Source organism: Lissotriton helveticus, chromosome 3_1, assembly GCF_964261635.1.
Source record: "Lissotriton helveticus chromosome 3_1, aLisHel1.1, whole genome shotgun sequence".
In the NCBI taxonomy this organism is placed as follows: domain Eukaryota; kingdom Metazoa; phylum Chordata; class Amphibia; order Caudata; family Salamandridae; genus Lissotriton; species Lissotriton helveticus.
In genome coordinates, this window is record NC_136061.1 from 2,068,483,286 (window position 1) to 2,068,505,248 (window position 21,963).

Below are 21,963 nucleotides of genomic sequence, written 5' to 3' on the forward strand. Positions count from 1 at the left end.
TTATTGTGGATGTTGTTTCCCCGAGACGACGTGATATCCTTGGATTGCAGTCTAGACGGGTGGACTCTCCCCACGCCCTGCTCCCCGTGGCCCGGGGGCCACTCCGGAAGTGGTCGGACACTGAGTCTTCTCTTTCTGGCCCAGCTCCGCTCTATGTCATGAGGATGGTGTGCTTTTGGCCCGGCCTGGGATCGCTAGATCTGAGTGTCTATTTTACGGTTGACTGGCTCACTCGAACTGCAGCTTTTGGACTACGGTTCACGCCCTCCTGGGACGCTTTGGTGAGCAGTGTTGGACAAGATAAAACGGGACAGGGCTGAATGTTCCCCACCACAGGCTGGCGGTTTCTTCGTTGCTGACCGAGATGGCTGTGCGGCGTGCTGATTTCTCTGCTTGCGCAATATGTCGACTTCGTGCTTTGTGACTTGTATGTTAATACGATTTGCCTGCAACTCTCGTTGGGCTACCTCCTGTGCCCGCTCCGATGACTTTGTTGTTGTTTGTCATAGGGACCCCCTTACCCGCCCCAGAGGCGAAACTGAACTCCTGTTTTTCTTTCTCCGTGCTGCGATTGCTGACGTGTCTCAGCTTTCAATTTGGACTTCTACCCCCTTGTAGACCGGTCTATCCCTCCTGTCGCTATACTGGTCTCCATTTTCTCGATTATATACTGTTTTCGTATGTAGTGATTTGTTTTATATTGACATATGGTGGATGGCCTCGATGGCCCGAGAGGGTGGGGGTGGGATATGCGTCTCCTGTTCGATTCCTGGTATGCGACTTAATGGCGCCTTGTTTCTACCCGTGGGGGGATGGGAGGTCCCTTTCTCTGTACGTTTTGTGGAGCTGAACGACGTGTCGTTTTGGTCTGCTTTTGGCTGTGATGGTTTGTTTGGGCGGCGGACGACTGCCGACCATTTTGACTCCTGTTATTATGCTCCTCCCTCATGTTTTCTTTTTCCTCTTTTGTTCCCTTTTTTGTCTCTTTTTTCCTTCTTCCTTCTTGCTATATTTCGGGTTCTGACTTAAGGCGACAGGCACGCTGTCGGAAGGGTAGGCCGTAGCCTTCTGCAGGGGTGCAGGGTGGGCTTCTGGGGTGGGCGGGGGGGTCTGTCATTTTGGGGGGTCTTTTTCCTCCCCTTTTTTCTCCCTTTTTTTGTTCTATGGCTCTTTAGCATTCACTGTTTCGGGACTCTGTCTCGTCATGTGTCCCCCTGGTATATTTCTGATGCATTTACTATGCATCGTACTATGATTATGGTTCGCTATGTGTTCTATCATCGGCCTTTAATGTATGCTGTGTACCGGATTCTGTTTTCCTGATTGTCGCCGGGGGGCGCGTGAGTGGGTAGGAGTCCCTTCTCTTTCCTTTTTCTTCCTTCCCCTCCCTCTTTATGAGGGATTTCCTTCCATATGTTGGGGTGCGTATCGTATTGTTTTTTTTTTTTTACGATGGGGTCCTTTTTTCCTTAGGTTTGTCAAGTCGGGTGGTTGCTGTGGTGGGTGGGCGCTGGACGGCATACGCTATTGCCTCTCCTTGTGGTCCTCCGATTGGGCTAGTGCTTATTGATATGTTTACTCCATGTTGGTTTTATCCTGTATTTTTATGATCGCTGGACCGCGGCTCACCACGGCCCCTCCCTTGTTGTTGGACTCACTACCCGTCATGATCCTGTACTCCCCGCCCCGTAAAAAAATGAAAATTACCCTTCTAATTTCCTGTTCCTGCTGATTGCTCTATGGCTTTTGGTGTATCTCCTGTTTTCTTGCCGTCACATCCTGTGTACACTCTTATATTGCTAATTATGCTTTCGCTATGTGGTGGCCAGCCCGTTGGGTTGTAGGCCCGTATTTGTGAGCACTCTTTGTACAATAAAGGTTTTAAAAAAAAAAAAAAAAAAGAAACTCCACTAAATTCCAAATCAACAGAGAACAGCAAAGACGGCAGCATTCACAATAGGCGCTGAGGCCATAGTTATGGTGGGAATGTGCCATGAAGGGTCTAGTCTTAGGCCTGCACACAGACCATAAATCATGTATATCACACCGTCCATTGTTTGTCCTACATGCAAACTATAAGCCACATATGTGAAATGATCAAGTCTTTGGACTGCACATAGTCCTGAAGTCACATGTATGATGGGTCCAGTCTGAGACCTGCAGACTGACTACAAGTGACAGATATAAAAAGGTCCAATCTGAGACCCACACATTGAGCATAAGTAACACAAATAAAAAGGTTTTACTCCTTTACTGGCACTGACCACAGGCCACGTGTATGAGCTTTTCCAGTAACAGATCTGCACATTTGCAACACATTACATCTATCAAAACATCCAGTCCTAGAACAGTACCCTGACCACAAGACATATTTATGAAAGTGTACATTGCTTGACTGTGAACTGATCACAGGTCACACATATAAAAAGGTTTAAACCTTGACCTGCATACTGACCAGAGTCTACGTATAAGAAGGACATCCTGTGTTATGCATGCACACTCTCTACTGTATACTGTCTGACTAATACACACAATGCAACGATGGTATGAAATGTTAGCTTTGAGGTCACAGAAACCATGTGAGGGTGTAAGCAGCTGCAAACTAGAAGGTAGAAGGCCTGCTTTGGTAAATGCAGAAGCACATTGTTCATCCAGCACTGCACTGAGACGGATAAGAAAGGAGGAGCAAACCGTGCTGGTAAAATTCTGCCTTATAAAGATCTTTGCCAGGAAGAAAGATGGTTTAAATTAATATGGGAATTAGAAGTTAGCAAAATAACACATTAGACACTCAATCGTATGAAAGGTTATCAATGCGAAAACATATGTAAGTGGTATTAAAAAACTATATTCTCTGTACTAATTTATGAAACCTATATCTTAGTGTAGTTTCCTGTTTTGAGGGTAAAGTCAATTTGGATATGTACGTGTGGTGCAGCGTGAGGGGGTGGGTGGGGGGCGCACAGAGGCAGTTGCCCTGGCGGCTTGCGTAAAATTCTTAAGGGCATTTTTAGAGGCGCAAATTTTTTAACGAAAAGTGAAAGAATACTTACCCTGCCCCTGGCGCTGGCAACCAACCCACGCGATTCCGCTGTGTAACTGACATTCAATTTCACATATTTAAAATGTAATATTAGAACTGAAAGACCCTGCAGTGAAAGTGAAGGTGCTGCTGCTGCATTGTGGCGGGACATTACGCTCTCCTGCTGCTCCGAATAAGACTGGATTTAAAACGGTGTCTCCTATACAGATTACATACATTCTACATGCATGTATCAGCCCTTGCCCAAAGGTTAAAACCATAACAAATCTCATTGTTGTGGAATTCATTATTTTAGTTTCCGCAGAATAGATCCTGGACACTGACTTGACCCTTCCAAGTGCTTTGTAAACTGATAAAAGTGGTTTATGTTTTTAAATAACATGAAGCATTTACAATGCAAGTGGGCCAGTTTTCTCTTGTGTATCCTACGCTCTTTACCCCTCCACAGTTGTCTTAAACCTACATATAATCACTATTAGGTTTTACATTATCACTAAATACAATTGCATCAATTCTTGTTTACCATCTTCCAGGGAGGCTGGCCTACAGTGCATCGAGCAGTGCCAGAAGGACTGGTCTGAAAAATCAGTATGCAGACGTGTTTTCTGTTTTGAGGGCCCGTTTTATGGTCTGGTGGGCCAACTTTTGCTATGGATTTCCCTGATATTACCACAAACACTCCCTACAGCAAGCACAAATACCACAAGAAGAGCAAAAACATAGCGTGAATGGAGACAGATAGGACACCAGACAGGCAAAATCAGCAAAGTCTACAGGCCAGGCTGGCAGGTGGCAGCTGAGGGTGGGAGAAGTCTGTGGGCAGTTTTAAGTTAATACCACCCGGGACCGTCCGTAACCCAGACCCACTTACCGGAGGTCGAGGAGAGGTACCGCCGGAGTCCGGACTCAGTCAGTCAGCTGAGCTCACTCACTCACTGTAGTGCGGCTGCGGCGTCGTGACTCTCACTCATGTCACGTGCCGCCATCGGGCTGTGCTGTGGGGCTGGGCCTGGGCTTCTAAAGGCATATCTGGGGCTTCTAAGGTCTACCATGGGAATGTGCTCCCTTAGGAGAGTGGTCTGGTGACTGTTCATGAAGGCTGAACCTGGTTCCCCAGAACCAAATTCGGCAGCTCTGGCGTAGTGCCACATCCCCCAATGAACACCATACTATCCCACTGAGACTCCCACACTGCCTTCAGCTACAACCCAGTAGTGCCCGGCTATGAATACCTGGATGCGGCTCAATTCAAATTATGCACAAGAGTGATATGCTGCTTGGGAAAAAAAGTACCTTCCTGGAAAAAGCAAACCCTCATATGGATGCAAGATTAAGTAAAGCATGTGAAACGTAAGTAGAACAACATGGCTACCTTAACACTTTTATACTCATTATCCAGAAATCAAGAGTGTTTTTTACTGAAACTTTAAGCACCACTACAGATCCCTGGAGGGACCAGTATCACGGTCCATTGCTTATATCCTATGAACCGTGAGCAGTATGGTTTAAAAAGACTACATTCCTAAACACAGAGCCGTGGTACGCATTTTATAAACTAAAATAAGGAAAAAAGCGGATAAGGATCACATGAATCGGTTCCACTCCACCCATCTACCAGGTATTGCAGTACCTCCAGGAATGGTGCACCTCATCACCCAGGGAAAACACTGCTGTTCAAAGAAAGAGGAGAAAACAAAAAGCAGTGCTTCGCTGGCAAACTCTGTAAAGTGGCACTACTGTGTTTGGGTGTTAATAAAACTAATCTGGCCACTTTGTGATCGCTCTGTAATGCTTTAGTTATTTATTTTTCGTATTTTGAACCCGGAGAGTGCAAATAAGATGATCAGAAGGATAGAGTTTGAAACATATGGGTACAGATGGGTGGATGTCAGGCAATGGAATACATTTATACACTTTTTTTCCTAGCTACTTAATCTGTTCCACATAAACTAGTAAGAGGTTTGAGGTAGAAGAGCTTACTCAGTTTAGTATGCATAGTCCGGGATTACAATTAAGGTGTTCTGATATTTATTTCTACAAGCCGATGAGACTCGTTTTGAATCTCCTCCACAGGCACCTGGCACCAGTTTTTTTCTAGACACTTTAATGGATATCCAAAGTGCTCTGTTTGGAACTTTCAAAAAGTATATTTTGCAGTATTTTTGAAAAGATGTCTCCCCACAAACATTTCAGGATTTAAGCCACACTGATCCTGTCTCAAGCAGATGTTCCTTTTTGTCTGCCTGTGGTGCAAACTTGTGCAAGAAATGTGGCCTCAATCAAAGTAAGGTCATCAAGGAGCAAGAGGCCCGAGGCTGCACTTTGGAAAATGTCAGAAACACTTCCAACAAAAGTTTTTCTTTCTTTTTTGGATCCATTTCACCAGGGATCGAAGCACCGTTTCAGCGAGTGAGACAGAAAGAGACGGGACATTTCAAAACTAAATTAATTCTACCTTAATACACTGGCACCTAAAGAACCTCCGCAACAGAAGCAGGCTGCACGACCAGTTCTTTGCTTGCCGCTCCTGAGACGCTACACGAATGAAACTCAAACTACTGAAAAAGTGACAACGACGTCACGGCGCGCGCACATCCCGAATGGCCAATCACTGCATGGCTTCACATGCTGTGATTGGCCATGATATGCAGTCAGTGCTGAGGCAGTGTGCCACCCACCACCAGCCAATCCTGGGGCTGCATGCAGCGCCAGGATTGGCTAGGGGGGCACACTGACTACTCGCCCTCTGGTGCCTTTGAAACCCCGGGCCCGCATAAGCAGCATCCCCCCCCCCACGGCCCCCTCGGTCCCTCTCAGTGTCAGCCTTGTAGCGCGCATGCGTGGGCTAGGTGCCACCCTAAAATCCTCATGCGCAGAGACAGTACTGCTGCTGGCCTTCTGCAGACTCAGACCATCACTCAAGCTGGCCAGTCCCACCCCCTAAGCACTCCGCATTCCATCTGTTTTTTTCCCTGTCCCGGACTGAAGCTCAGCGCAGCGGCGCTTTATTATTTGTAAATATAATTATTAATATTTCTATTTTATTGAGGTGCTGGCTGCTCTTGTCACGGTGCGTCCAGGGCTTAGTGGGGCTACGCCCCTACGCCCCAATGGACGCACCGCTGCTGGATCTCCACTACTCTCAGCATGGGAGTCCGCAGAATTTTTTTCCGGGGGGGCATGGGCGTAGGAAGTGTTGGGGACGCGGGGGATATATCCCCTCCAGATTTTGGAGTGGGGGGGACACGGGGGACAAGGATGGGGGTGACGAGGTGACAAAAGAATTTCCCCTCTCCCTTCTGTTAATCACAGGGCCATTAGCGCGCGAAAGCGCTACCTAATGGCCCTGTACTTGACTTGACACCTGCCTGCAGTCAAAGAGGCCACCCGCCCTCTTTGTCCTTTTTTTTGCTGCAATAAGGCTTGGCCAGTCTGGGGGGGGGGCGGGGGAGGGGGCAGAGAAGGAAAAAAACTCTTGTCTCTTTTCCTTCATGCCCAGAGAAGGCAAGAACAGTGTCTGCTTCTGCGCTGCCTCTAGCAGCTGTCTCGTCCCCTCTCTCCATCACTTTCTGTCTCGTCTAGCTCCTCCTTAAGTGCTGATTTCAAGAGACAGCTGTTACGTACTCTCTCTTGACTCTCCTTTTCTTTATTTGTTCCCTGTTAAATGGATCCAAAAACGAGAAGAACACTTTGCCTGGAAATGTCCCCATTTTCTGACCGTTTTCTGTTCCAAAGTACAACCTCGGGACGGAGAGAAAAATAGTATCAAAATATGAAAAATAATTAAATATCCAAATAAAGCAATACAGAGTGCTCGCAGACAGGCCAGATTGGTGTTATTCGCACCCACACACATTAGCACCACGTTAAATAGTTTGCCAGTGAAGCGCTACTTTCTTTTTATCTTCTTTCTTTGACTAACATTGTTTTCCCAGGGTGGGGAAGTGCACCATTCCTAAAGGGACTGCAATGCCTTGTTGATGGGTGGAGTGGAAAGTGTTTAATATTGTTGTTTTCAACTGTTTTAATGATTTTAGCATATAAAATCTGTACCGCAGCTCTGTGTTTAGAAATGTGGTCTTTTTTAATCCATACTGCTTACATTTTGTAAGGATATAAGCAATCGACATTGAAACAGGTCTGTTTCTGGTTCTGTAGTCATGTCCAGAACTTATCAGGCAAAATCACTTACTGATTTCTGAATAATGAGTTTAAAACTGTTACGGTAATCATGTAGTTCCTGCTTACATTTCAATGCTTTGCTCATCCTTTCATTCGCTATGCGTGTTTGCTTTTTTTCAGGGTGTTATAACTTTTTTTCAGGCAGCATTTTACTCTTGTCTAATGCATAAATTGAATTGAGTCGCAGCACAATTGGGTTGTAGCTGAAGGCAGTGCGGGTTTCTCCCAGTTGGGCAGTATGGTGTTCAGTGTGGGAGAGGATGTGGCACTCTGGCCAGAGCTGCCAAATGGAGAACCATATTCAGCCTTCATGACCAGCCCACCAGACCACCGTCCTGACAGAGTACATTACGATGCTACACCTTAGAAGGCCCGATAGACCTTAGAAGCCCTGGTGTCTTAGCACCAGCAGGTGGACCCTAACGGTGGCAAGTGTGAGTTAACCTTGAAGGCCTGTCCACCACAATCCATGCAGCTCACCTCCAGTCTTGCGGGCAGGCATACAAAGAAGCACACACTAGAGTGACAATGACTGTCACTGAAGTCACAAGACCTTTTAGGCCAGTCCACCTTACCCATTGGTGCCTCCATTGGCCTTTTTCAGCACTAGCAGTGCAACTTACCAGGGGTTGGCAATGTAGGATTTGCATGCACACCAGACGTAGGGGGTGATTATAATGGAGGTGGAACTGCTACATCATCCGTCAGTGACGGTCCCACCACCATCAGTGGTTGTATCACCGCCCGCCATATTACAATAGCAGGTGGTTCCCTGGCAGTCGGCACGACGGATCACCACGCACTGAACGGGCTACTTGAGCCCTCCTGTGTGGCAGAGGGGCTCGTAGTTCCTACAATGCTGGTAGTGCCTACCAAGCACCGCAGTAGGGATTATGATGTCCTTTACCCACCAGCCTATCCATGGTGGCTCGCCCGCCATAGAAAAGCTGGTGGAAAAGGACATTGGGGGCCCGTAGCAGAACCCTTTACCCCCGGCACCCAGACATGGGACCTGAGGGGCACCTATGGCGCCCCCCTACATATCACTGCACCATGTGACACTGCCACGTAATGCAGTGATATACGTAAGATGTCCTATTTTTTACACTGCGACGGGTGATGCAGCCAGCAGCGCCTGCCCCAATGTAAAAGATAGGCATTTCGATCGCCATAGCGGCAGTCGCATTGAAATGCCTATCGTGAGGCCTCCGTTTTGTAGGCGAGCGGTCCCATTCCCCAATTCGATGGCAGGTGGACTGAGGTCCGACTGCTATCATAATCAGTCCCTAAGTTTTGGGTAGAAAGAGGACAGGGACTTTGAAATGAGGTTGACCATGTGGCCCTTATTTTGGTCATATGTAATGTTTCCGTGCTACGTCATGGGGAAGGAAGAAGGCTTGGGTCCTTGTGTCTTGCAGAAAGGAGAGAAAAGGTTGTATCTGCTTTTCAGGAAGGATATACAATGCAGAAAGGACCAGACTAGCCACTCTGGCATTTCCTTTGTGGGCTGCAAGCTAATGAAGCGTAATTTAAGTTGGTGTCTGCAGGTGAGGCCCAACTGCATTCTTTGTTAGAGACCGGTACATTATTTAAACCATCAGACTGTAAAACCAAACAAGAGAGAGAAAGGCATCAAGAGTTGTGGGCAGAAGGAGGAAGGGAAATATGGAAAACAGAGAAAAGGGAGAAAGCAAAGATAAGAAAGAACCTGGAAGAGTGAGATAATGTGGAGTGAGAGTATGTTGGTGGCTGAAGGAGGCAGGAGCTGAAATCAAATAGACAGCCTTGGTACTCAACAACCCAGCTCCGCCACAGATTCCCTCGCTACCACTCTTTTATAGTGCTGCTCAAGTCTCCATAACCACTCTCTCAGATGCATTTAATTCGTTATATAGCGCCACTCATACCAGTGCAGGGTGTCAGCACTTTACATCACTCACACTACACAGAGGCAGTCAATCATAGGTGTGTAAATCTGTGTATAGGAAATGTTACATAAATCTACAGGGTGTAGGAGTCACATGTCATCCATACTTGTAGACAGTATTGTTTGAGTGTTTGGTCTGGATGTTGGAAAGTGGGTTAATAGTAGGGGCAAATGTATATCTGTCCCAGGAAATAAGGCCACTACCTCGGCTCAGTACCTGTCTTCGAAAATTATTCCCATGCTCAACCCGTGGTTGCTTGGCTGTGAGTAGGCGGGCTTAACTTCAAAGACAGGTATGTAAAGCATTTAAAAACACGCATTCAGTAAATAATTAAGACACAACACACAATAAAAATCCAACACCAATTTATAAAAATAGGAAATATTTTTCTCTTTAAAAGGAAACAAATCCAATGTAGGGAACCTGGGATGTGACTTTTTAAAGATTTAGCACTATATAACACATAGAAACGTATAGCCCCTTTTGGTACATCTGGTCATGCTAGACCTGCTCAAAGTCAACGTTTCAGGCTCACCGCGATGACGCCCTGCGGGGCTACTCCTTGTGGTAGGTCTCGGTCAAAGTTTTTACCTTCTGAATTAGAAACTTTTCTGGAGCTTTTCTTTCCGGGGTCCCACGTTTCTCTCACCCAGCCCTGATTCGGTGAGGGTTCGCCGGCTTGCTTTGTGACGAGCTCCCGGTCAAACTTATGGAAGTCCAACCTCCGAAGCTTTCCAGCGGTATGAGCCAGGGATCCAGGCTGGCACACAGTTGATGGTGGGTGGCTTGGCTCTTGTGGTTGGTCCCGGTCACCTTTCCTAAGTTCGGAATTAGAAACTTTTACAGAGCTTTTTCGTTCGGGTCCCTCAATGCTTTTCACTAGGCTGGATTCGGTGAGGGTTCGCCAGCTTGGGTTTCCGCCTACGCTTGATCAAACTCTGGAAGTCAGACCCCTGGAGCTTTTCAGCAGAAGGAACCTGGACGGCAGGCCAACTCATGGTTGATGGTTGCCGGCTTGGCTGGCCAGGGTGAGCCGGTCCACATTTTTCCAAAGTTGCTCCAAACTTCTCCAAACCTCTGGAACCTCTTCCTGAAGTTTTCCAAAGGGTCTCAAAGTGTCCAAAACTTACTCCAAGGGTCTAGAATCTCCAAGATGGTCCTTGAAAGAGACTTCCATTCCCACAATCCACTTGGACAAAACTCTTACAAATTCACTTGTAGTTCTTCAGGCTGGGGATTCTTGGTGGTGGTGGTTCAGGTGAGATCTGTTAACCTTCAACTTGCAGGGAGTCCACTCTTTAATCCTTTTGAAGCAAGGTAGTCCACAGGGCTGTAATTCCAGATTGTGCAACAGGTACAATCTTCAGAGTCCAGGGCCTGGTTGGTGCAAATCAAACTCCTCAGCAGGGACCCTTCTTCTCCCAAGTTTGAAGCAGCATCATCTGAGAGGCTCTGTCCCTCTAAGATACTTATTCCAAGTTCTCTGGGTCAAGAAGGAGGTCACTCCTGTCCAATGAGGTGCAGGGCAACGCTCCAGGGTATGACCACATCCTTTAAAGTGTGGCATTATTTTCTCACAGAGAGCACAATTTCTCCAAAATGTTATCATGGCTGATTTTCCAACAGAGGGAGCAGAACTAACTAAACCAGCCTACAGATGGCTTCATCTACCTAGGTCCACCCCCCTTACATCTGGGAATTCCTCCTTAATCCCCCTATCCAGCTGTGGGGCCGGGAGAAGAGGTGTAAATGAAAGTGATTTCTCCAGCTTGTCTCCTCCATCCCTTGAAGAGCATTATTTACTACCCCTCCCCCTGGCTCTGGCATTCCCATGCCCAGCAACCTCTCCTCAAAGAAAGGCTTCCTAACTCTAGGGGTCATTTATCACCTCTTCAAACAGCCATTTTAATCCACTTACCTCCGACCAATCAAGGCAGAGCACTAGAGGGCTGAATTGTGGCTTACAGACAAGAAAGTCTTATAACTTCTTGTCTGTACATTTTAGAATAAATTCAACAATACCACATTGTTGCATTTATAATTAACATTCTTCTGAGTCCTTTAATCCTAGTTTTATGGCTTTCCTTTCTCCTGTTATTAATTAATAACCTCTTGCAATGTTAACCTATGGGATGGAGAGCTGCAATGGAAAAATGACCCGGCCAATTTCTCCAATACCAGGGCCTATATAAGGACCCTGCTTATACCTACAGAACCCCCCACCCCTGGAATACCCAAGAAAGACTTTAGGGGTTCTAGTTATATCAAAATATTGCAGAGCCTCACTTCACAGTGCTCCTAGCACAAAAGTCAATTTTGGGAAGCACTTTACTACAATGTAGGCAGTGAAATGTGCAATTTCACTAAACCCAGGGCATATAAAACTCATTTTATAAGGGTCCTCCTTGTAGATACCCGACCCCCACCCCTGGGACACCTGAGGGAAACCCTGGGGATACCTAATATGCCCCAACATTGTAGTTTATCAATTTGTAAGTGCCCCACGCCCAGAAGTCAAGTTTGAGCACAATTTGCATTTTAAAAGCAGTCCTGCAACACAGGCCTGTTTTAAAACTGACCTCAGGCTTTAGCAGTGCACACATGCAAGTGCAGGAAGGGCTGCTGGCCTCTACATTGCCATGCCCTAATATATACTAGGGACTTAAAGGTAGTTTCAATCCCCATGCCCTATTATGTACTAGGGCCTTGTAGGAGAGGTCATGCCAATCACCGGGGTAACCTAACCCATGGTGCACCCTAGTGTATGTAGGTGTTTTCACTGTATTTGTAAGTGTCTCTGTCAGCATAGCACTGGCCCTGGCCCTGGGCCTGGTTAGGCAGAGCCCAGGGTCAGTCAGAGTCAGGTACCTCCAGTACCGGTCAACAAAAGGTTGGGGAGTGCCCAGGACACAGGATGGCTTTGTAACACTAGAGAAGCAGAAACTCAGAATTTAAAACATAACACCATGGTTGGGGGTTCTCTAATAATCAGAATTGATTTCCATCCTAATGAACCCAATTCCCAACATTAGGATAATGAAATACTGGGGAAAAAGCATAATGTTCTAATCTATACCTTGCATTTTTCATGCTGCTCTTTGGTGACGTAATAGCTCACTGTTCAATGTTAGGATTTTAACTGATAAACTGCAAATAGCAAAAGAACCTCTCAGACAAAAGCAGTAACTCACTGACCTATTTACATTATAAGCATTTTGTGATCTGCATGGTACACGTTCTTTGCAGCAGGCTTATTAACACACGGTGGCTACCTTACCATGAGTCAAAACTTCCACTAGCCAAACCTCTGATCTCTCTCAATAAGGAACATTAATCACCGAAGTTATCTTCACATTTTTATTGTTGCCTGAAAATTGCTGGTGACCAGAAATGCAGCAGCAGGAACTTTTCAAACCATAATGCACTTGCAAACATGACGCCCTCACCCGAAGTCGAAACCTTTGTTTGCTTGGTGCATGAAGATGGAAGATTCATATACATGTTTTCTTAACATTTGGTCTGATTACTATGTGAATGTAAATAACAATAAAGCATACATGCAAACTGTGACTACATGCCTGCTTATCTCAATATTTCACTTCATATATATGCGATTGTATTTGTTTAACGGGCGGTGATTTGTATAGGGTCACTTGAAAGTCCACAAGGTTGTCCCTGTCCCCCCCAGAATTTTAGTGTCTCCTACGTCTCTGCGGGGGGGGGGGGGGCAACAGTTTTACTTCACCTTCATCCACATGATGTGTGCCAGTTGGGGCACAAGAAACACTGGGGCGCAGGAGGAGCCATGGGGTCCGATGCCTCCTGCAGGACGGGGCCAGTGCCGGCGCCAGGAACTGCTCAACAGGACGGCGCGGCAGGTGGGTGCGAGGTGCGTCACTGGAGGGATGGGGGGCGGGACGCCTCATCGGGGTCCCCTCCGGGGGCTGAGATGAAGGAGAGGGTTCACCTGGGGATGCGGGGGAGCGGGGGATCACCTGTGGCCGACGTCTGCAGTAACCCTTCTGGGTATTTAAGGAGGTGGGTAACCTATGGACTCGAAGCTGCAGAAGCCAAGGAACCTGTCTAGAGGGGCTGAGTGGGAGTGGAGGGTGCCCTTCTGAGGGTGCTCGTCTGATGGCTGGGGCCCGCAGAGCTCCATGCGCTTGAAGCCGAAGCCCCACTGGCGCCCAGATGTCTGGCGCCATATGACGTGCGTGAATGGAAAGTGCACCCCTTGTCCATGGACAGCTAGCTCCTATGTTGTCACCCACACATTATGTATCACTGCCAGTGTGTGTTCCTCGGAGGGTTGCCCCCCCACCCCCCCTCCGCTGGACAGTACCGTGTGGTGAAGGGTGAGCCTACTGTAACTGCGCAGTGGCATGACTGCAAAATTCAGGGCCTCCGCACAGGCATACAAGCGAAATATTATATTATTCAAAGACCACACAGTCATTGTCATTCAATACGACTAACAGTACACATATACCGTGCAGTGTACCAACACCATTCACTAACACTTGTATATTCAATGTCATGTCTATATATAATAGTAGACAAGGTAATAAAACAGCAAAGTATACAGGGTACTAAAACAGCAAAAGAGCACATAATTAAAAACAACAGTTCATCACATTCGTACAATCAATCAATCAAAGTGTATTGTATGTGATTACTTAACATCGTTACAAATTCCAAAATATAAAATATATATGTCTTTACATACACGAGTGATAAAAGCATCCAACAATATCACCACCCTATGGCAAGGAGATGTGCAATTTTGAAAATGAAAACGGCACCGATAATACCCCTGAGTTATCATCTAAAGTGCAAATGCTAGGCCACCAACATGTAATATTAATAATTTGCATAATAAATATATTTCCCAAATAAAACTCATGCGTCGCAAAATTCCATAATATTGCATTCAAGCCTTCTGTGTTCACTGTTTCAAGCAAGTAAGTTTTATCCAAGGATGGTAAATCAACTAACACTGTTGAGGTAGTAGGTACCTGGAGAAAAAGTGTACATTTTTAAATTTAATTATTAGAAGCTTTGAGAAGAGACATAGGTGTCGAAGTTAAGATTCAGACCCTCAGCCGAAGCTCACATTTCTATAGGCGATGAAATCAAAGAAATTATAGAAAATTGTCTGGGTTGTCGTTATCCAACTCATGGACTGGACTGACTAGAAATGCCCATGCTGCCTGCAAATACTGCCTGAGCCTCCTGGTGGCTGTTAAACCTGCGGCCTGGTGCTGTCCTTGGTCATTGGTAGCCGAGAGATATGCTACATTTCATTGATAGTAGCATAGGGCTCAGCTACCAATGACATGACGCTCACATTGAGTGATCCCGTAGCATGGCTGCCATTGGCTGGCACCGCCTCTGCAAAATGATGCCACCCATGACCCGAACCACCTGGCATTACTCGTTATGTCCGGGCGGGCCCGAATATTTTGGTAACATTGATTGCGCTTGCACACACTCCTGTAGCCCAGTGTCACTCATTGGGCTGCTGGAGTGCAGCATTAGTGTGTTACAAAAAGGAATGGCGCCCGGCAGCCCGCGGCTGCCACCCGCATGGCACCACGGCACACTACTAGGTCCAGCCATTACCAGTACGGCCCACACCTCGCGGGCCGGGTGCCATTATTTTTGGTAACATAGAGCACTCCTGCAGCCCAGTGTGTCACTGGGCTCCTGGAGTGCCACTGCCAGTGTTCATAGCGGCCAAGCTTTCAGATTGCTATGGGTGATATTTTCATAATTATAGTGTAATTATGAGGGGAGACGCATCGAACCAGCGCAGCAGTTTGTTTGTTGGGAGAGAGGGGGACGCCGCGCACAGGACTCCACGTCCCATGAGGCTGCGCGCAGCGGACCAGCAGCCCCTTCCCCAGGACACCGGGGACCTTCATAAACTCCTCGCGCCTCCCGCTTTGCGGGAGACGCATCGAACTAGCGCAGCAGTTTGTTTGTTGGGAGAGAGGGGGACGCCGCGCACAGGACTCCACGTCCCAGGAAGCTGCGAGCAGCGGACCAGCAGCCCCTCCCCCAGGACACCGGGAACCTTCATAAACTCCTCGCGCCTCCCGCTTCATGGGAGACGCATCGAACCAGAGCAGCAGTTTGTTTGTTGGGAAAGAGGGGGACGCTGCGCACAGGACTCCACGTCCCAGGAGGCTGCTAGCAGCGGACCAGCAGCCCCACCCCCGGACACCGGGGAGTATATAGCCATCGCCTCATTTCCGCCTCGCGGGACGCGCCCGGGCGGCGCCGGGCTAAGCCCGGGCAAAGGGCGGGACGTCTGTGGCCGTCAGGGGCCGGCAGAGGCTGGGCTGGGCCCCCTCTGTGAAGTCCACTTGGAACCTGTATGGTGAACATGAACACAGCCGTGGACTAGTTAAGAGGTAGAGTCACTGAATATGAATGGTTGGACTGGGAAATCGCTCCAAACAAGCAGGGTTGAAGCAGGACTATTTATTGCTGTTTTGTCGGGGTGGTTCTGTTGGGCCCTACAGTTGGCTTTGCCCTTTTTTAATCTATTTTGGGTATATTTCGCATCTTTGAAGTGATCGCATCTTAGTTAATATACCAGTAGAACCCACACATAATGGCCAGCACGGTACAAACAAGGTCATCCAAAGTGAGCTTGAATATTTCACCCAACTCACGCTCTGCAACTAAACCCGCTCAGCCCACAGCAATTGACAGAATGTTGCAAAAAGCCATCGGTGCGGTTGCCACCGAAATCGAGCGCACTGAGAGGCGCCTCTTACTAACCCCGCAAATCGACCATACGTCCCTGTCCCAAGAACCCGAGACCGACATGGCAGTTATCTCCCCAAATGCCCTAGCAGTCTCTCCCTCCACTGATATCCCCTGTGCCCAGCTGGCGATCACTGATATTTTAGAGACACCTATGGCGGTGGGGAAGGGACAAACAGTCAGAAAAAGGAAGACAAGTACCAAGAATCCTAGGCAGAAGAGGGGAAAAACTACTTCTCCAATTGAAAACAGTAATATGGCTACAGAGGTAACCAAAGGACACGTGCCGTCACCACTAATACCCCCGAACTGGGTATCCCAAATCATTAGTGACTTGCAGAATTATTTTGAGTTGCTCATCAATACACAAATGAAATTAATTCTAAATCGGCTAGATAAAGTGGTAACCCTGGTTAAGACAAGGGGGGGTAGGGGCGGGTAACATTGCACCTCCATCAGCAACTCCCAAAGTCACTGAGACTATCACTACACCTCCGTTAGTTGCATCATTAATTAACCCTCTAGAAGTGCAATCTACCACTGTTATGCGTCCTCTATTGCCCCTAAACCCCCAACAGCCCCATACCAGTTGTGCCCCCAACGGCCATACTGCGAGCTCAGGTGATGCTATTCGTGTTGCATCAACACACACCCCACAAGCCGCAGTTCATGAGCAACTGCCTCGAGAATTCGCACTCCTGTGTCAACAGGAAGGGCTACCCCTCAAAGTAATTACAAACCCTCTACCATGTATAAACTTACCCCCAGAAGCTGCCCCCTATGTAATCATACTTATGGGGGTCCCGGAGCTGAAGCCAGACTGCACAGAGGCTTATGAGGACCTTACAAATAAAACTATGTTCTGGCTGAACAAGAACAGGCCACTGATAGGGAACGAACAAGGGGAAATTCTGTGTGCTCGGAGGGTGAGCTGGTTGGGGAATAGGCCAAAGGATGTTACTGGCGACTGCGTGCTGGTCAATTTTAGGAACCACTACATAGTCGACCAAATACTAAGTTGGGGACCGTTTAGCCAATCAAGTACCATCAGATCTTTGCCCCTGAGTTTTTTCTACCCAAGGGGAACTACATGTCCCGGACTAGGCCCTAGATGGCGAAGCAAAAGTGATAGCGCTTTGGGTGAGTTGAGCCTTTGCCGTCCAATACCATACGTTTCCCACAGATATCAGGGTTTTCCTAGCCTCAGGAACAGATATGACCCCCTTATGTCTTTGGACGAGCAGGACTGACTGAAGAGCAACGAAACCTCTCCTATCCCCACTAATCATGGCGTGGAGCCCCCGGATGCGACTCTCACGGTGTGAACCTGGAATGCCCACAGGATTGGATGGTTAGTGATCACGATCCCCTTGGCGTTAGTACTTAAAGAAGGCAAACACAGACTGTATGTGACTTAGATCAGGCTTTATGTCTTCATGCAGACAATAGACAAGATAAGGTACTATGAGTTGCTTCACTCAGATTCCCCTTGGTGCACTCTAAACCGTCCTCCGCATGAGCGTCGTCCTGACACTCTCCAACGGAGGGCACTGTGCTAAGCAGTGGCCGACAATGGCACTCGAACAACGAACAACTAGCCTGTTGTTTAAACCGTCCCCCGCAGTGATGCCGGTCCCGACACCTTCCAACGTGGGGTACAGCGAGTCTTGGTTTGAAGTCACCAACGACAATGGAACCCCGGCTCAGGATGCATGTATTGAGCCACGGGGTCTTTTAGCCCTTAACTTGCCCTCTCCGGGGCGTGATATGCGTGTCTACGCAAACAGAGTCACTAGTCCATAAATTGCCCTCTCCGGGGCTGGTGTGCGTGTAAACGCCAACGGAGCTTCTGCTCCACTCAGTCTATCCCTCACCGGGGCTAGGGAAACTGGAATGCTCGTCCGAGCAACTGCTCTACAAGTTATTGCCTTCTCCGGGGCTTGGGGCACAGGAACGCGCGGATGCGCGTTATCGGAACTCAGGCTTATCCCCTCCGGGACGTGGCGTACATGCCACTCGAGCGGAAACACACGATGATGTGCGTACGGGTCAGCTGTCAGCAACAACACAGTTATGAGGAATGCGAGTCCCTTACCGTGTACTTCTTTCGGCGTCTTCCCGTCTTCCTCTCGGACACGTCAATATCTGATGTGTTCCCTCGGCGCCGCCATAGCTAAATACGCTGCTGGTGTTCGCGCATGCGCGGCGCAACTCTCACGGGGTTTGCTGGTTCCTCGAAGGCTGCTGGGAAACGTAGTCTTTGTACCGGAACGGCGCTTCGGTATATTCTTTGCCTCCTGTCGTGGCTGCTCACACCGCTGGTTATGACACACGGACCGTGATGTGGTTCCTCCTAGTTCTGGAAATCCGCTCGGACTATTGGTCAGATCACTAGGGAGTGAGGATGCCCCAGGGCTGAATCACTTCCCTGTGCACCACCAGCAACTAGAGAATTTATATAACCTGCCCAAGCTTAATGAGGACCCAATAGGTGAAGGGATAGAGTATAATAATGTAGCCATGTCACACCCCAGAGAGACACAAATGCAGGAGGGGATAAAACTGGTCTCATGGAATATAGCCGGACTATCAGCAAAATTAGGAGTGGAGAAAGTACATCACCAGGTTTCAGGTAATTTGTTTACAGGAAACCTAGGCGATAGACTGTAGCCCCTTTCACCTAGCAGGATATAAGTGTTTCTCCGTGCCCGCATTGAAGTCAACATCGGGAAGAGCCATGGGAGGACTATCTATATTCGTAGATTTGCAGTTGGAAGGAGTATGGTCCAATTTAAACTGGCCCACAAATAATTGGGTTCCACGCTAATGGGCTAAATGTTATTTTGATAAATTTGTATAATGCAGTGGCAGCCAATGGGAGGGGATCCACAATAAGAGAATTAGATAACCGATTAAGCGTAGAAATATCCTTGAGGAAGGGAGCGGTGGCCCCGTTAGTGGTTTTAGCGGGCGATTTTAATTGCCACCTGTGTCCAAACCTGACCCCTGTTAATGAGGACTGGTATCGATGTTCGCTGGAGGAAGGCCCTCATTTCCAGCACTCTGGCGAGGGAATGGAATTGGACAGGGTATTGAAAATTCACACCTTAGTACACACTCTAGATCTAGTGGCTACAGGAAGTGGAGGGTAGGTTAACCCAACTTTCAAGGGCAGAGGGTGTCGCTCCTTTATAGATTATGTAGTGGCGTCCAGCATATTTAAGAACTGGATAAGGGGGGCAGAGATAGAATGGAGTATATTCAGCGATCACAACCCCTTAGTGCTGGTAATAGCAAACCTGTCCGCCAGAAGTGTCAAAAGAAGTGTTGGGGTAGCCAGCATTGAGAGCATAACGGATCATGGGGAGGCGACTCAGATGGTCAAAAGTGGACGGGGACGCTTTCTATAAATCTCTAATGTAGACAGGGAATGAAATGCTCGGGGTGTGTCTCGACCTATCAGTGGAGGGACCCGCCGTTGTCAAAGCATTTGAGGAAGTGGCGCTCTTAATAGATGGGCTATGAAAGACCACAAAGCAAGGGAGAGTAAACGCCACCGCAAGATGGTTTGACCAAGACTGCTCACGGGATAAGTCGTGTATCGCACAGTGCAGGATAGCATACAAAAAGGCGCTTAGGTGTAGGAAATATTCCCTACAATCACAAGCCTGGGAAGATTTAAGGGACGCTGCGGCCAAAAGGGACCTACCTGCGTTCTGGAAAATAATAAACAACCCTTGTTTCCAGGATACAAATGCCCCAGAAGTTGGTACCACCATCTTTGCAGCACAATGGTATAACCATTTTAAAAGCTTATATAATCATACTGCTGAGTTTAATAAGGATGAGGGGAAGGGAGCTTGGTGGGCCACTACGACTGAATTTTCTTTGAAGGAATTAATAGCGGGCATTCAGGGCTTAACGAAAAATAAAGTGCCAGGACCAGATGCCATCCCACCTGACCTTTATCTGAGCAAGGTGGACCTGTGGGCCCCCATACTCACAAGGGTGATTAATGCGGCGGTCGCAACTAGCCTCCCACGTTCATGGTCCTCGGCAACAAAAGTTCCCATCTTTAAAAAAGGGCATGGGGACAACCCCCAGTGCTACTGTCCCATATCTTTGATCGATGTAACGGCCAAAGTGCTGGGACGAGTAGTACTTAATCGTCTTATTATCACAGATATTCAGTACGGCTTCAGGGCAGGGAGATCTACAACGGACCAGTGCGTGAATCTTTATCTATTGGTGGTAAAATACACCCTAGCTAGCAACGAGGCTGTATACCTTGGGTTTATGGACCTCACTGCAGCTTTTGACCACGTCAATAGAGAGAAGCTGTGGGCCTTGATGTCCTGATTAGGGGTTGTCCAGGGCCTGGTTAATATATTGAAAGCCCTGCATTGGAACACCACTGCCAAAGTGCGTTATAATCTGCTAGGGGGCACCACAGCACCTTTTGCCTGTAACAGCGGGGTCAGACAAGGATGTATTCTGGCCCCATTTTTTTTCCCTCTATATCAACAATCTAGATCAGGCACTAGGCAAACTAAAAGTAGATTGCCCCCGTGTAGGTTCCCGCCCGGTCCCCGTGCTGTTGTACGCAGATGATGCAGTGCTTCAAGCCCGCACCCCTAAGGGACTGCAGTGCCTGATAGACGGGTTTGTCAGTTTTATGGACACTCTAGACCTGTCGGCACACCTAATGAAATTATATGTATGCTGCCGGGAACCAAACCCTGCAAAACATTTTCATATAGAATAGGCACACATAAATTACGGCAAGTACAGACCTTCATCTACCTTGGCTTGTTATTCGATGGGCTTTTAAATTTTAAACTTTTAATTGAAGAGCGGTGTTCCAAACTAGTGGCCTCGACTGGGGCGATCATGAATTATGGACGCAGGCTGGGTCGGTGGTCGCCAGAATAAGTTATGAACCTGTACAGCTCAATCTGTTGCTCAAAATCGATATATGGGTCCAAAGTCTGGGGCTTTGTCAACACTCAGAAATTACAGACAGAGAAGAACAAATACCTGACAAAGATCCTCAAAACCCCACAAAGTATTCCCGCCTACATTATCCACGAAGAACTAGGAAGGGTATACATTGAGGACCTGATAAAGGTCAGACCCCTAATGGCCTGGCTAAAGATTTGGTGAAATAATGAGGCAGACCTGAGCAGACAGATTATTAGAGACTGTATGGATAGGGATAATGGAATGAGCATTCCCTGGCTAAAATATGTCAAGTCTACACTTGAGGGAATTGGTTGTAAGGATCTTTTTATCAACCCATTGGAAATTATCCCCCAAGATATACTGAGAGTTAAGATAAAATTCTTGGACGATGCAGCCTCACGTAGAGCGGCCTCGGAGGAAAGTAAAATCTCAGTCTGCGCCCATAGAATGTTGAAAACAGTGGAAGGAATGGAACCATATCTTGCTCTTATGTATAACGTCCAGGACAGTTTTTTAATAACTCGTTATAGGCTCAACTTTTTACAACACCTACTGGCTAATCCACCAGGTTTTACCTCAACTGTTGAGCAGAAGGGTGCTTGCGGCTGCAACAATAGGTCTCCGCAGGACACCCTTCATTTTGTATTACTATGTCCATTTTACGCTTTACCCAGGTGTAGCTTTTTAATAGGAATTTTAAAACAGGCCGAGTTTAAACATGCCAAGGTTGCCCTGTTATTCCTGCAAAGGGCTAATGATCCTCATACACTGTGTTGCATTAAGAATTTTATCAAGGTTGCCGTACGGCTAAGGAACTCAAGAGGGCGGTGCTGAATGAATTGCTTGTTTAATTGTCTCCAATCTTGTGTTTGACTTGATTTTACCTGTTTTAATTGTACTTTTATGGTATTTTTTAAGTACCGAATAAAGAATTACTGAACTGAACTGAGTGATGTTTCAACGAGAATGAGTGACACTTTCTTGTGAGCAAAAATCAAGCAATAAAGATGAGGGAAACATATCAATATAAAATATTAGACCGATTTGAGCAATGAAAAACTCCAAGAAGATCTT

The 21,963-nt window shown here is 47.4% G+C and overlaps 1 long non-coding RNA gene across 1 annotated transcript in view; it reads right to left on the minus strand.

The window, feature by feature from the left end:
- Nucleotides 1-18,084, minus strand: part of LOC144824099 (uncharacterized) — a 125,173-nt gene extending 107,089 nt beyond the window's left edge. The window contains exon 1 of the long non-coding RNA XR_013608898.1: nucleotides 18,023-18,084. This is a non-coding gene — a long non-coding RNA (uncharacterized LOC144824099). The remainder of the gene's footprint in view (nucleotides 1-18,022) is intronic.
- Between the last annotated feature and the right edge of the window lie 3,879 nt (nucleotides 18,085-21,963).